The following is a 16063-nucleotide window of genomic DNA, read 5'->3' on the forward strand; positions in this document are numbered from 1 at the left end:
CAATACTAGACACCCAAAATAGATATTTTTGTTCACAATTTTTAACTGAAGAAAGAAGGGGTAAAGGAGATTAACTGAACCAAAGTCATAGCTGGTAAGTGGCAGAGCTGGGATATGAATCCAAGTGTCTGCTGTTCTTGTTTTCATATCGCCACTAGTTTCAATGACCTAATGAGGTCATTGAAAGACAAAGTAAAAACTCAATATATGAAAGCAAAAAGCTGAATTCATTATTTGTTTAAAGACATTCTCCTGGGATAGTCTTGTGTAGCAAAGCAATTTGCTAAAATTATATAAGATTTCCGGAAAGAGTCGGCTTTCGAATTTTGTTGGGTACAGATATAAGAGTGCCTATATACCAGTTGTTTAAACATGTTTATGTTGACTTCAGAAAAGAAATTGATTGACATCAGCCTTAGAGGAATAATCACTGACCAGAGTCCATAGTCCATCCACTGACTTTCAAAGTGTCAAGTTGTGTTTATGGAAGCTTAATGTCATTGATCGGTCAGGCTTAAAACATTTTGATCTTTACAGGCACCATGGTTATACAACTGCAATAGATTGGGCAAACAGATTTAAAACCATGTCTAGTGTTGATTTGTTATCATAATCATCAGCAACCCCATAACCACCTATCAGTTTGATGATTCATTAGCAGGATTCATATGACTCAACATAAACTACAGTTAATGCTTAGATTTGTCACAGTAATGGGTACAGTCCAGCATAGCAGGAAAAAGAAACAGAAAGGTGCAAGCTAGAGAAGCTGAACAAAACACTTTGTGTTCTTTCTCTAAGATCACACAGAAACATCTTTCTCTACAGCAATGAATTTCAGGGATATATATGAGATGATATTGCCCAAAATAATCCTGGTTGAGACTTGGAGTCTAACTTTCTTAAAGGGAGCTGGTTTCATATTTACCACCAGGCTAGCCAGGGTGCAGTCTAAACCCAGTACCACATGTCCATCATGAAACTTTTTTTTTATATAAATGTATTTATTTTAATTAGAGGTTAATTACTTTAAAATATTGTATTGTTTTTGCCATACATCAACTTGAATCTGCCACAGGTATACACGTGTTCCCCATCCTGAGCCCCCCTCCCTTCTCCCTCCCCATACCATACCTCTGGGTCATCCCAGTGCACCAGGCCCAAGCATCCAGTATCATGCATCGAACCTGGAGTGGCAATTCATTTCATATATGATATTATACATGTTTCAATGCCATTCTCCCAAATCATCCCACCCTCTCCCTCTCCCTCTCCCACAGAGTCCAAAGGACTGTTCTATACATGTTGTCTCTTTTGCTGTCTTGTATAGAGGGTTATCACTACCATCTTTCTAAATTCCATATATATGTGTTAGTATGCTGTATTCGTGTTTTTCTTTCTGGCTTACTTCACTCTGTATAAGAGGCTCCAGTTTCATCCACCTCATTAGAACTGATTCAAATGTATTCTTTTTAATGGCTGAGTAATACTCCATTGTGTATATGTACCACAGCTTTCTTATCCATTCATTTGCTGATGGACATCTAGGTTGCTTCCATGTCCTGGCTATTATAAACAATGCTATGATGAGCATTGTGGTACACGTGTCTCTTTCAATTCTGGTTTCCTTGGTGTGTATGCCCAGCCGTGGGATTGCTGGATCATAAGGCAGTTCTATTTCCAGTTTTTGAAGGAATCTCCAAATTGTTCTCCATAGTGGCTGTACTAGCTTGCATTCCCACCAACAATGTAAGAGGGTTCCCTTTTCTCCACACCCTCTCCAGCATTTATTGCTTGTAGAATTTTGGATGACAGCCATTCTGACTGGTGTGAAATGGTACCTCATTGTGGTCTTGATTTGCATTTCTCTGATAATGAGTGATGTTGAGCATCTTTTCATGTGTTTGTCAGCCATCCGTATATCTTCTTTGGAGAAATGTCTACTTAATTCTTTGGCCCATTTTTTGATTGGGTCGTTTATTTTTCTGGAATTGAGCTACATAAGTTGCTTGTATATTTTTGAGACTAGTTGTTTGTCAGTTGCTTCATTTGCTATTATTTTCTCCCATTCCAAAGGCTGTCTTTTCACCTTGCTTATAGTTTCCTTTGTTGTGCACAAGCTTTTAATTTTAATTAGACTCCATTTGTTTATTTTTGCTTTTATTTCCAGAATTCTGGGAGGTGGGTCATAGAGGACCCTGCTGTGATATATATCAGAGAGTGTTTTACCTACGTTCTCCTCTAGGAGTTTTATAGTTTCTGATCTTACATTTAGATCTTTAATCCATTTTGAGTTTATTTTTGTGTGTGGTGTTAGAAAGTGTTCTAGTTTCATTCTTTTACAAGTGGTTGACCAGTTTTCCCAGCACCACTTGATAAAGAGAATGTCTTTAATCCATTGTATATTCTTGCCTCCTTTGTCAAAGATAAGGTGTCAATATTTGCGTGTATATATCTCTGGGCTTTCTATTTTGTTCCATTGATCTATATTTCTGTCTTTGTGCCAGTACCATACTGTCTTGATGACTGTGGCTTTGTAGTGAAGCCTGAAGTCAGGCAGATTGATTTCTCCAGTTCCATTCTTCTTTATCAAGATCAATTTGGCTATTCGAGGTTTTTTGTATTTGCATACAATTGTGAAATTATTTTTTCTAGCTCTGTGAAAAATACCGCTGGTAGCTTGATAGGGATTGAATTGAATCTATAGATTGCTTTGGGTAGTTACTCATTTTCACTATATTGATTCTTCCGATCCATGAACATGGTTTTTTTGTTCATCTATTAGTGTCCTCTTTGATTTCTTTCATCAGTGTTTTATAGTTTTGTATATATAGGTCTTTAGTTTCTTTAGGTAGATATATTCCTAAGTATTTTTTTTTTTATTGCAATGGTGAATGGAATTGTTTCCTTAATTTCTCTTTGTATTTTTTCATTATAAGTGTATAGGAATGCAAGGGATTTCTGTGTGTTAATTTTATATCCTGCAAGTTTACTATATGCATTGATTAGCTCTAGTGATTTTCTGGTGGAGTCTTCAGGGTTTTCTATGTAGAGGATCATGTCATCTGCAAAGAGTGAGAGTTTTACTTCTTTTCCAATGTGGATTCCTTTTATTTCTTTTTCTGCTCTGATTGATGTGGCCAAAACTTCCAGAACTATGTTGAATAGTAGTGGTGAAAGCGGGCATCCTTATCTTGTTCCTGACTTTAGGGGAAATATTTTCAATTTTTCACCATTGAGGATAATGATTGCTGTGGGTTTGTCATATATAGCTTTTATTATATTGAGGTATGTTCCTTCAATTCCTGCTTTCTGGAGAGTTTTTATTATAAATGGATGTTGAATTTGGTCAAAGGCTTTCTCTGCATCTATTGAGATAATCATATGCCTTTTTTATTTTCAATTTGTTACTGTGGTGTATTACATTGATTGATTTACAGATGTTGAAGAATCCTTGCATCCCTGGGATAAAGCCCACTTGCCCATGGTGTATGATCTTTTTATTTTATTTTATTTTTTGTATGATCTTTTTAATGTGTTGATGGATTCTGATTGCTAGAATTTTGTTAAAGATTTTTGCATCTATGTTCATCAGTTGTATTGGCCTGTAGTTTTCTTTTTTTGTGGCATCTTTGTCAGGTTTTGGTATTAGGGTGATGGTGGCCTCATAGAATGTGTTTAGAAGTTTACCTTCCTCTGCAATTTTCTGGAAGAGTTTGAGTAGGATAGGTGTTAACTCTTCTCGAAATGTTTGGTAGAATTCAGCTGTGAAGCTGTCTGGATTTGGGAGTTTTTTTGCTGGAAGATTTCTGATTACAGTTTCAATTTCTGTGCTTGTGATGGGCCTGTTAAGATTTTCTATTTCTTCCTGATTCAGTTTTGGAAAGTTGTACTTTTCTAAGAATTTGTCCATTTCTTCCACAATGTCCATTTTATTGGCATATAATTGCTGATAGTAGTCTCTTGTGATCCTTTGTATTTCTGTGTTGTCTGTTGTGATTGACAAACCATTAGCCAGAGTCATCAGAAACAAAGGGAGAAAAATCAAATCAATAAAATTAGAAATGAAAATGGAGAGACCACTACAGACAACACAGTAATACAAAGGATCATCATGAATCTTTAAGTCTTCTTTAAACATATGGAAAACTTGGATCAACTTTATCCACTGGTTTAAATGAAAAGTATAGCATCAATACCCAGTAACTGAGGAAACATTCCAATAGATCAGTTCTCAAAGTCTAATCAAGACTTGTTATCATAGCTGCAGAGATGAACCAGGGCCAAGTGAAAAAGACTTGCTATATTCATTACCTTACATCACACTATAACCACAGAATTGCCAGTCTTTTCTGTGTATGGGGATTTTTAAAATTTTTTCAACCTTCACCCTTTATCACAGATGTCTCATGCATATGTACATAGCAATAACTTCTTAGGTATTTTTTGCAAGATCTTTCAAGTATGGCTCTCAAAGCAAGGAATTTATTGTAACACTTAAGAGTCTTTATCCTGCCATCAGACTGCCTTGATTTGAATCCTGACTGCATCCCTACTGGAACTTTGATTTTGTACAAGTTGCTTCCCTCTCTGTACCTCCGTTTCCTCATATGCATAGACCTACTTCATTGGATACATGTAAGAATTCAATAAATTTATGCATGTATGCTCCTTAGCAAAGAGTTTGGCAAAAAAAAATAACTTGAAAATAACTTGTAATGATAATAACAACTTTCAATAATCATTTTAATATGTAATTTACTATGTAATTTTACAATTATTATTATTACTGCTATATTCATGATCTTAGTGGTTTTTCATAGTCAGCCCATGGTTAGACATGTCATGTGTCATCATCTTAATTTACAGATAGGAGAAACTGAGATTCAAAGGGCTCTAAGAAATTGTTTTCTTCAAGGTGACAATTTTGATAGATTTTATATTTATGAGTTTATTTCCTCAACTAAGAAGAAATACTTTAAATCTTATAATAGAAAAAGCTACCAAATAAAGTTTTGAGTAAAATAAAGGAAGCCCGGCTTCCCTGATAGCTCAGTTGATGAAGAATTTGCCTGCAATGTAGGAAACCCTGGTTTGATTTCTAAGTGGGGAAGATACGCTGGAGAAGGAATAGGCTACCTACTCCAGTATTCTTGGGCTTCCCCTGTGGCTCAGCTGCTAAAGTATCTGCCTGCAATGCAGGAGACCTGGGTTTGATCCCTGGGTGGGAAGATCCCCTGAAGAAGGGAAAGACTACCCATTCCAGTATTCTGGCCTGGATCACAAAGTGTCGGACACGACTGAGTGACTTTCATGTCACTTCAATTCAAAGGAAGTGACTATCTTGAGGCAGATCTCAAACTTTTGTGGTGATATCTGAATTTTTAACTTACCAGGGATAATTGTTTGAGGTATGTGTTTTTATCTCAGGAAAACAGTGTGAGGCACCAGGAACTCACACAGCATTGTTAAGCACAACTTCCTAATGCAGAGGTTTTTAACCTCAGGGCTCATAGATAGATCTTCTGACATGTTATATGGTTTTGGTGAAAGATGCCATAGCTTTATTAGCTTTGTAAATGGTTCTAGAACTTCCCAAAAGACTAAGAATGATTCCTTTATGATACGAGCTTTACTTTAGTTTGTATAAAACCTTTATCTTTGTGACAAAGTGTGATGGTCAACCTTGTGATTACCAGCCCAGTCACACTCTTTGGTATCAGAGAAAAAAATCAGGGAATATTACAGTTGAAAAGATCCACTGGCATTACCTTGACATCATTACCTAAAGTAATGATGTAAAAGAAACTAGGGGGAAAAGAAGAGGAAACTAGGACCTTGAAAGTAAAGGCATTTTGACTAGGTATAATGACTTATTTTTAAAAAATCAAATTAACTTAACATCACTGCATTTAAAGTGCATTAACCATATAGGAAATATTTTTTACTTAAATCTTTATCTAATCATGTGGTAAAGTCTATTAAGGTCATGATATAGTTGATATTTCAGTTCAGTGGAATCTCTAAATCTAAATTGTGTCTATGCCACTTTGTACACTTAAGCTACTGTGCTAGGAGTAAAACTTATGTCAGTTTCTTTATATTGATCATTTATGACTTTTAACATGTTTTTATTATATTTTAAAACTATCCTCTTTTTTCTCCTTAAAACGTTTGATTTTGAAAAGTTCTCACATTTTAAAGCATTTTCCATAGTGGCTGTACTAGTTTGCATTCCCACCAACAGTGTAGGAGGGTTCCCTTTTCTCCAGATTTATTTGTAATAGCCCCCAAATTAGAAACAACCCAGGAATTCTTCAATGAGTGAATGGTTAAACAAACTTGATGTATCCATACCATGGAAAAGTGCTTAGTTATAAGCAGGAACAAGCTGTAAAATACACAATTAGCTGAGTGAATTTCCAGATATTTCTGCTGAGTGAATAAGGCCACTCCTCCAAGTTTACATGCAGCAGGATTCCATGTATAGAACATTCTTGAAATGGAAAAAGGATGACTGCTTGCCAAAGGTAAAAAGAGACTGACTGTTCTAGGGATATAGATGTGGTATAAAAAGGCAAACTGAGGAAGCCTTCTGTAGTGAATCTGTCTGGTATATTTCTGTACCAAAGTTAATATCATGTTTATCATATTGTGAGATAGCTTTGCAAAAAGTTAGCATAGTGTAAATCTGGGTAAAGGATAAACAAGATCACACTATATTGTTTCTTTCAACTACACACATATATACAATTATTTAAAAACTTTAAAATTAATTTATTAAAAATGAAATTTTAGAGAGGCAAATTAGTCTCAATTTTCTACCCAAATTTATGCGAAAAGTGAATGACAGTTTAACATATAATTGTAATCTCTTATTGGAAGTGCTTACAAAAGGCTGAGTGATCAACTCTTGATAGGATGGAAGGGAGCCATCAAAAGAGTGAAACGTTACACAAGGAAAAATTTGACCTTTACAATGACTTAAGCCTTAGAGTGGCTTCTATTCCAAGGTGAGAAATTATGCAATACTATACAATGTTTTGAAATAGCTGTGCTGAAGACCAATACAAGAAAAAAAAAGACAGATTATATCCTAATATAGATTAACAGAATTCACACTCCTTTTCATAGTTGTGAAAAGTTTAATAGTTTCATAGCTTCATGACCTTAGCTGTGATTTAAGGAGCAAAGTTTCATTCTCTAGTCTTCTTGAATATTCTATCTATTGGTTAGTGCCAAATCCTAACAGTAGAATTCTATTTCTTATGTCATTGGGATCATTTTAGAATTTGGTTTCCTACAGCCATATGAAACAATTTAAATCAAAACCAAACAATACAACATTAAAATACTCTAAAGTTCAAGTTTCTTGGCCATATTCCAAAACTTTATAAGTTTTCACAAGCAGAGAAAAGAATATAAACATCAATAAGCATCAAAACTATACTAGATATGTCTCTATAAACTGAACACCTAGATAACAATGTCAAGGATACTTTCGTGTCTTTGTAAACCAGGGATGCAAGTGGGGATACTATCACATAGATATTCTATAAGATTAATTACCACAGACTTCACAAGTTCAATACAAAAAATGGGAAAATTTGAAGGACATAGTGTGAGTAAATTGAAGAGCAAGAGGTAGAAACTTCAAGGGGATCTAGACTAGTGAGAAAAATCATCATCGTCACTTCATCCATCTTGATGGTAACAAAAATACTCTAGGAAACTTAAAACTTAAATTGTGATTTTATTGGCCCTCATTAATTTTATTCATTTAAAATTGTTTACTTATATACCTGTTAGATTGAGTCCTAGCAAATTTATGGATGTACTGTTGGTGAAAGAATTCCACCATAGGTTCTGAGACATGTTCCTGCTAATCACATCAAGAGTGCAGGGTCTTGACCACTTTTACCCAAGTCATTTCTCGGGATTGCATTTGCAGCAAGCAACCTTAAGGAATAAGATAATATCTTCCTCTGGTTAAAAAAAAAAAAAAGCATACTTTCCTAACACTTACTATAAAGCTAATGAGTCTCAATCTGTGTTTACCACGTTGGTACATCCATACCACGAATAGTACTCAGTAATAAAAAGGAATGAACTATGATGCATGCGACCCACTGCACATGCACTTTCTGCTTTGCATCACTCCCATAGGACTGAAGGATCAATGGGAATCAATGCAGATTTTATGCTGTGCTTGTTGTTGTGCTTATAAGTAATAAAGACATTTGTCTCTAAGCCTGGAATCTGTGTCATATGCCAGCATTCTTAAAACTGTGATAAACTAGTTTATTACCTTGTGAGTAAGGTAAAATAGAATCCCAGGCACTGAGCTGTATTTTTTTCCTCTGAGAGTTATGAATTTATGTGAATCCCTAATTTAAATGATACATAGTACTAAAAATGTGACCCTTTGGTACTCAGTTTTATTTTTTATTTTTTAACATATATTTTTTTTTTTTTTTACAGATGACTAGTTTATTACAATAGAAAAAGATGAAGCAACATACATTAAAGTACATTCACTCGGGAGCTAGACTCTAAGACAATATATATTCAAGTTGCATTCTGAATTGATTAATATAATTTCCTTGGCTCAAAGTTTATACTACTCAATTCAGTAATTTTTTTCCCTATGTGGTGGCTACATTTTCTTTTTAATGTTAAAATCTTTAATTCTTACATGCGTTCCCAAACGTGAAGCCCCCTCCCACCTCCCTCCCCATAACATCTCTGTGGGTCATCCCCATGCACCAGCCCCAAGCATGCTGTATCCTGCGTCAGACATAGACTGGCGATTCAATTCTTACATGATAGTATACATGTTTCAATGCCATTCTCCCAAATCATCCCACCCTCTCCCTCTCCTGCTGAGTCCAAAAGTCCGTTATACACATCTGTGTCTTTTTTCCTGTCTTGCATACAGGGTCGTCATTGCCATCTTTCTAAATTCCATATATATGTGTTAGTATACTGTATTGGTGTTTTTCTTTCTGGCTTACTTCACTCTGTATAATCGGCTCCAGTTTCATCCATTTCATCAGAACTGATTCAAATGAGTTCTTTTTAACAGCTGAGTAATACTCCATTGTGTATATGTACCACAGCTTTCTTATCCATTCATCTGCTGATGGACATCTAGGTTGTTTCCATGTCCTGGCTATTATAAACAGTGCTGTGATGAACATTGGGGTACATGTGTCTCTTTCCATTCTGGTTTCCTCTGTGTGTATGCCCAGCAGTGGGATTGCTGGGTCATAAGGTAGTTCTATTTGCAATTTTTTAAGGAATCTCCACACTGTTCTCCATAGTGGCTGTATTAGTTTGCATTCCCACCAACAGTGTAGGAGGGTTCCCTTTTCTCCACACCCTCTCCAGCATTTATTGCTTGCAGATTTTTGGATCGCAGACATTCTGACTGGTGTGAAGTGGTACCTCATTGTGGTTTTGATTTGCATTTCTCTAATAATGGGTGATGTTGAGCATCTTTTCATGTGTTTGTTAGCAATCCGTATGTCTTCTTTGGAGAAATGTCTATTTAGTTCTTTGGCCCATTTTTTGATTGGGTCATTTATTTTTCTGGAATTGAGCTGCATAAGTTGCTTGTATACTTTTGAGATTAGTTGTTTGTCAGTTGCTTCATTTGCTATTATTTTCTCCCATTCAGAAGGCTGTCTTTTCACCTTGCTTATATTTTCCTCTGTTGTGCAGAAGCTGTTAATTTTAATTAGATCCCATTTGTTTACTTTTGCTTTTATTTCCAGTATTCTGGGAGGTGGATCATAGAGGATCCTGCTGTGATTTATGTCTGAGAGTGTTTTGCCTATGTTCTCCTTTAGAAGTTATATATTTTCTGGTCTTACATTTAGATCTTTGATCCATTTTGAGTTTATTTTTGTGTGCGTTGTTAGAAAGTGATCTAGTTTCATTCTTTTACAAGTGGTTGACCAGTTTTCCCAGCACCACTTGTTAAAGAGATTGTCTTTACTCCATTGTATATTCTTGCCTCCTTTGTCAAAGATAAGGTGTCCATATGTGTGTGGATTTATCTCTGGGCTTTCTATTTTGTTCCATTGATCTCTATGTCTGTCTTTGTGCCAGTACCATACTGTCTTGATGACTGTGGCTTTGTAGTAGAACCTGAAGTCAGGCAAGTTGATTCCTCCAGTTCCATTCTTCTTTCTCAAGATTGCTTTGGCCATTCGAGTTTTTTTGTATTTCCATACAAATCTTGAAATTATTTGTTCTAGTTCTGTGAAAAATGTGGCTGGTAGCTTGATAGGGATTGCACTGAATTTGTAAATTGCTTTGGGTAGTGTACTCATGTTCACTATATTGATTCTTCCGATCCATGAACATGGTATATTTCTCCATCTATTAGTGTCCTCTTTGATTTCTTTCATCAGTGTTTTATAGTTTTCTATATATAGGTCTTTAGTTTCTTTAGGTAGATATATTCCTAAGTATTTTATTCTTTTTGTTGAAATGGTGAATGGAATTGTTTCCTTAATTTCTTTTTCTACTTTCTCATTATTCGTGTATAGGAATGCAAGGGATTTCTGTGTGTTGATTGTATATCCTGCAACTTTGCTATATTCATTGATTAGCTCTAGTAATTTTCTGGTGGAGTCTTTAGGGTTTTCCATGTAGAGGATCATGTCATCTGCAAACAGTGAGAGTTTCACTTCTTCTTTTCCTATTTGGATTCCTTTTATTTCTTTTTCTGCTCTGATTGCTGTGGCCAAAACTTCCAGAACTATGTTGAATAGTAGCAGTGAAAGTGGACACCCTTGTCTTGTTCCTGACTTTAGGGGAAATGCTTTCAATTTTTCACCATTGAGGATAATGTTTGCTGTGGGTTTGTCATAGATAGCTTTTATTATGTTGAGGTATGTTCCTTCTATTCCTGCTTTCTGGAGAGTTTATATCATAAATGGATGTTGAATTTTGTCAAAGGCCTTCTCTGCATCTATTGAGATAATTATGTGGTTTTTATTTTTCAATTTGTTAATGTGGTGAATTACATTGATTGATTTGCGGATATTGAAGAATCCTTGCATCCCTGGGATAAAGCCCACTTGGTCATGGTGTATGATCTTTTTAATGTGTTGTTGGATTCTGATTGCTAGAATTTTGTGGAGGATTTTTGCATCTATGTTCATCAGTGATATTGCCCTGTAGTTTTCTTTTTTTGTGACATCTTTGTCAGGTTTTGGTATTAGGGTGATGGTGGCCTCATAGAATGAGTTAGGAAGTTTACCTTCCTCTGCAATTTTCTGGTAGAGTTTGAGGAGGATAGGTGTTAGCTCTTCTCGAAATTTTTGGTAGAATTCAGCTGTGAAGCCGTCTGGACCTGGGCTTTTATTTGCTGGAAGATTTCTGATTACAGTTTCAATTTCCGTGCTTGTGATGGGTCTGTTAAGATTTTCTATTTCTTCCTGGTTCAGTTTTGGAAAGTTGTACTTTTCTAAAAATTTGTCCATTTCTTCCACGTTGTCCATTTTATTGGCATACAACTGCTGATGGTAGTCTCTTATGATCTTTTGTATTTCTGTGTTGTCTGTTGTGATCTCTCCATTTTCATTTCTAATTTTATTGATTTGATTTTTCTCTCTTTGCTTCTTGATGAGTCTGGCTAATGGTTTGTCAATTTTATTTATCCTTTCAAAGAACCAGCTTTTGGCTTTGTTGATTTTTGCTATGGTCTCTTTTGTTTCTTTTGCATTTATTTCTGCCCTAATTTTTAAGATTTCTTTCCTTCTACTAACTCTGGGGTTCTCCAATTCTTCCTTTTCTAGTTGCTTTAGTTGTAGAGTTAGGTTTTTATTTGGCTTTTTTCTTGTTTCTTGAGGTATACCTGTATTGCTATGAACTTTCCTCTTAGCACTGCTTTTATAGTGTCCCACAGGTTTTGGGTTGTTGTGTTTTCATTTTCATTCGTTTCTATGCATATTTTGATTTCTTTTTTGATTTCTTCTGTGATTTGTTGGTTATTCAGAAGTGTGTTGTTCAACCTCCATATGTTGGCATTTCTAATAGTTTTTCTCCTGTAATTGAGATCTAATCTTAATGCATTATGGTCAGAAAAGATGCTTGGAATGATTTCGATTTTTTTGAATTTATCAGGTTTAGATTTATGGCCCAGGATGTGATCTATCCTGGAGAAGGTTCCATGAGCACTTGAAAAAAAGGTGAAATTCATTTTCTTTGGGTGAAATGTCCTATAGATATCAATTATGTCTAACTGATTTAATGTATCATTTAAAGTTTGCGTTTCTTTGTTAATTTTCTGTTTAGTTGATCTGTCCATAGGTGTGAGTGGGGTATTAAAGTCTCCCACTATTATTGTTTTATTGTTGATTTCCCCTTTCATACTTGTTAGCATTTGTCTTACATATTGCAGTGCTCCTATATTGGGTGCATATATATTTATAATTGTTATATCTTCTTCTTGGATTGTTCCTTTGATCATTATGTAGTGGCCTTCTTTGTCTCTTTTCACAGGCTTTGTTTTAAAGTCTATTTTATCAGATATGAGTATTGCCACTCCTGCTTTCTGTTGGTCTCTATTTGCATGGTATATCTTTTTCCAGCCCTCACTTTCAGTCTGTATGTGTCCCTTGTTTTGAGGTGGGTCTCTTGTAAGCAGCATATAGAGGGGTCTTGTTTTTGCATCCATTCGGCCAGTCACTTAAGAATAAAGAGCAAGTATACTGTTATAGGGGCTTCACAGGTGGCTCAGTGGTAAAGAACCCTCCTGCCACTTCAGGAGACACAATAAATGTGGGTTTGGTAAGATTCCTTGGAGGAAGAAATGGTGATTCACTCCAGTACTCTTGCTTGGAAAATTCCAAGGACAGAGGAGCCTGGTGGGCTATAGTCCATGTGGTCACAAAGAGTTAGGCATGACTGAGTAAGCATGTATGTATTGAGCTTGCATTCTGTAATAGTCCTTCACGTGAATCATTTTATGGATTTTTACAGAGCACTTATATATAACAAAATAAACACCATTCAATTTTAAAGAAGAATCTTTTGATATTTTGAAATCCTATTCTTAAAATTAAAATAATATGAAAAAAATGTGGGGCATTTTGAATTATATTTAATAAGATGGATGTTTTAAAATTTTGTTAAATCCTCTTTATCCAGCTATAATAAGTATTCAAAAGGTTTTAAAAATTTATTTATTTATACCATAATGACTTAGCATTGTTGACAGTTTCAGTAAATGGTCTAATAATAATGACATACAGGAGGAGTTTGTAGTTTTGAACATAAGCACAACAGGACATCTATTTGCAAAGTCACTAAAATATAGATGTTTCATGAATGGCAAGACTTTTATTGATATTCTATAATGATCTGTAGGATGTTCATTCAACAAAGAACCAAAAATAAACTTCTTTGATACTACCATTGTATTTCAGATTTATCTTCTTTATTCCGTCACTTACTATCTTCATCTAGCTATTATTATCTCTCTCCTAGTCTATTTTAATTGCTTCCTGAGTGTTCTGCATTCAGCCTCTTTTTCCTACAAATTATTCTGTACAAAGTAACCAGAGTTTAATTTTCCTGATTAAAAGCACTGAGGATTTCCCATTGCATTTAGAATGAAATTCAAACATTTTTCTCTGGCAAGTGATTTGACTGCTAATACACATGTCCTTGGTTGTTGCTGAGTTGCTAAGTCATATCTGACTCTTTGTGACCCCATGAACTGTAGCTGTCAGGCCCCTCTGTCCATGGAATTTCTAGCCAAGGATTCTGGAGTGCATTGCCATTTTCTACTCCAGGGGATCTTCCTGATCCAGGGATTGAACCTGCATCTCCCTTGTCTTTTGCATTGCAGGTGGATTCTTTATCACTGCACCACCTGGGAAGCCTAGTACCCATGTCTCATATAGTTCCTTTTTTATTATGGATGGTTCTTGGGGTTTCTGAGCTAGCTTCACGCATGAAAGGAACTGCTGGACAGACAAACCTTAGGGTTATATGAGAAAATGCTCTTACCCATATCATTTGAAGTAGGCAACATCCTACACCAAAATGGATTCAGAGAGATATGTTTAAAAAGTTAAAATAGAACAACATTTCCATTATAACTCTTCCAGTCTGTTTCCATCATTATGGCTATACAAGTAACTAATATCATGAGGATAGGAGTTTCTGATCTTAAAATATCCAGAGACCTTGCCTCATTCTGGTATATTAAAAAAATTTGTTATATCCACCAAAACATTTTGCTTCACAAACAACAGAACTTAAAACTACCAATGGGATTGCTTGAGATGTGAGAATTCACTGGGACAATCTAAAACAATTTTTCAGGGCATTAAAAAGAACAGAAGAAAACTATGTTATTTAAATGTTTAATTATTCATTCACAGCTATTTATTCACATAGGACTTAGAATGAAAGGGGAAATTGGAAGATTCAAAAGTTTTCAAAATTGTTAGACCTTCATCGAATTAATATATCTTTCCATTATTATTAATTTAGTCTGGAGTATCTATTATTAAAATTATTATTATGTGAAATGGTGACATTGAAAATGACATGTTTGTGAGACACTAGACAGATAACAGAAAGATACATTTTAGAAAGCAAGAGTGATTTCCAGATGACTTTTGAATAAGGCTGATAGCTTTATCTCCTGTTCAAGGGGACAAAACACTCAATTTTTAATGTCAACAAGAGCTCATAAATTAACTCGGCCATAAAACTTAACTAGGGTTTCTCTGGTGGCTCAGACAGTAAAGAATCTTCCTGCAGTACAAAAGACCTGAGTTCGACCCTTGGGTTGGGAAGATCTCCTAGAAAAGGGAATGGCTACCCACTCCATTATTCTTGCCTGGAGAATCCCATGGACAGAGGAACCTGGTGGGCTACAGTCCATAGGATCACAAAGAGTCAGACTCGACCGAGCAACTAACACTTTAAAACCTAACTCTCTGTTATGAATCAATAAATTCCCAGTAGTATTTAAGCTACTTTGAAATTGTCCTCTTTTCTTCTTCTTTTTATTGCTACTTAAAACAGCAAAACTAATGTTCTGAAGTAGGAGCTTGCCAGGTGGAGAAAAGAGAATAGCATGAATTGAGAAAAGTTGTAAGAGGAGCTGGATTGTCTTGGAAATGGTGATAAATACTGAGTCCACTGGAAAAGAAGTGAGGAGGCTGGAAGGCTGGAATATGGAGTCTGAAAAGTGACCTGAATCAAGATTATTGATTAAAACTATTTAATCAGTCCTTTACATGATCAACTCAGGAATTGTTTTGTTGTCAGAAGGACAAGGTTAGTTGGGCTAGTTGGGCTATATATATTGAAAGTTTTGCAATCAAACTATCACTATTTTATGTCATTTTCACTATTTATTTTTCTATGTAATTTATCATCACCCAGAGAATCAAAAGTGCTCATTCTCTCCAATATGTAACTTATTTCTCTCAACCTCTCCCCAACAACCATTGTCATTGTCAGACTGGTAATTTCAAATCTGAAAACTTGATACATTAAAATATCATATGTGCATCCAGTTAATCTTGAGAGATGATAGATAGTGATTTAATATAAAAACTACATGATTTCTCAGTGATTGTTCATTTTGGATGAATGTCAGTATTACCACATGTAAAATTAGACACATATCATTTTTTAAAACATGCATAAACAAGCCTATGTTTATGAGGATATTATTCACTTCTGATTCAAGTATGTGTATAAGGATATTATGCATTTCTGATTCAAATTCAAGCTGGATTTAGAAAAGGCAGAGGAACTGGAGATCAAATTGCCAACATCCATTAGATCATAGAAAAAGCAAGAGAGTTTCAGGAAAACATATACTTCTGCTTTATTGACTATGCCAAAGTCTTTGTGTGGATCATGACAAACTGTGAAAAATCCTTAAAGAGATGGGAATACCAGACCACCTTACCTGCCCCTGAGAAATCTGTATGAAGGTCAAGAAGCAACAGTTACAACTGGACATGGAACAATGGACAGGTTCCAAATTGGGAAAGCAGTATGTCAAGGTTGTATATTG

Source organism: Ovis aries, chromosome 22 (assembly GCF_016772045.2).
Source record: "Ovis aries strain OAR_USU_Benz2616 breed Rambouillet chromosome 22, ARS-UI_Ramb_v3.0, whole genome shotgun sequence".
Classification (NCBI taxonomy): Eukaryota; Metazoa; Chordata; class Mammalia; order Artiodactyla; family Bovidae; genus Ovis; species Ovis aries.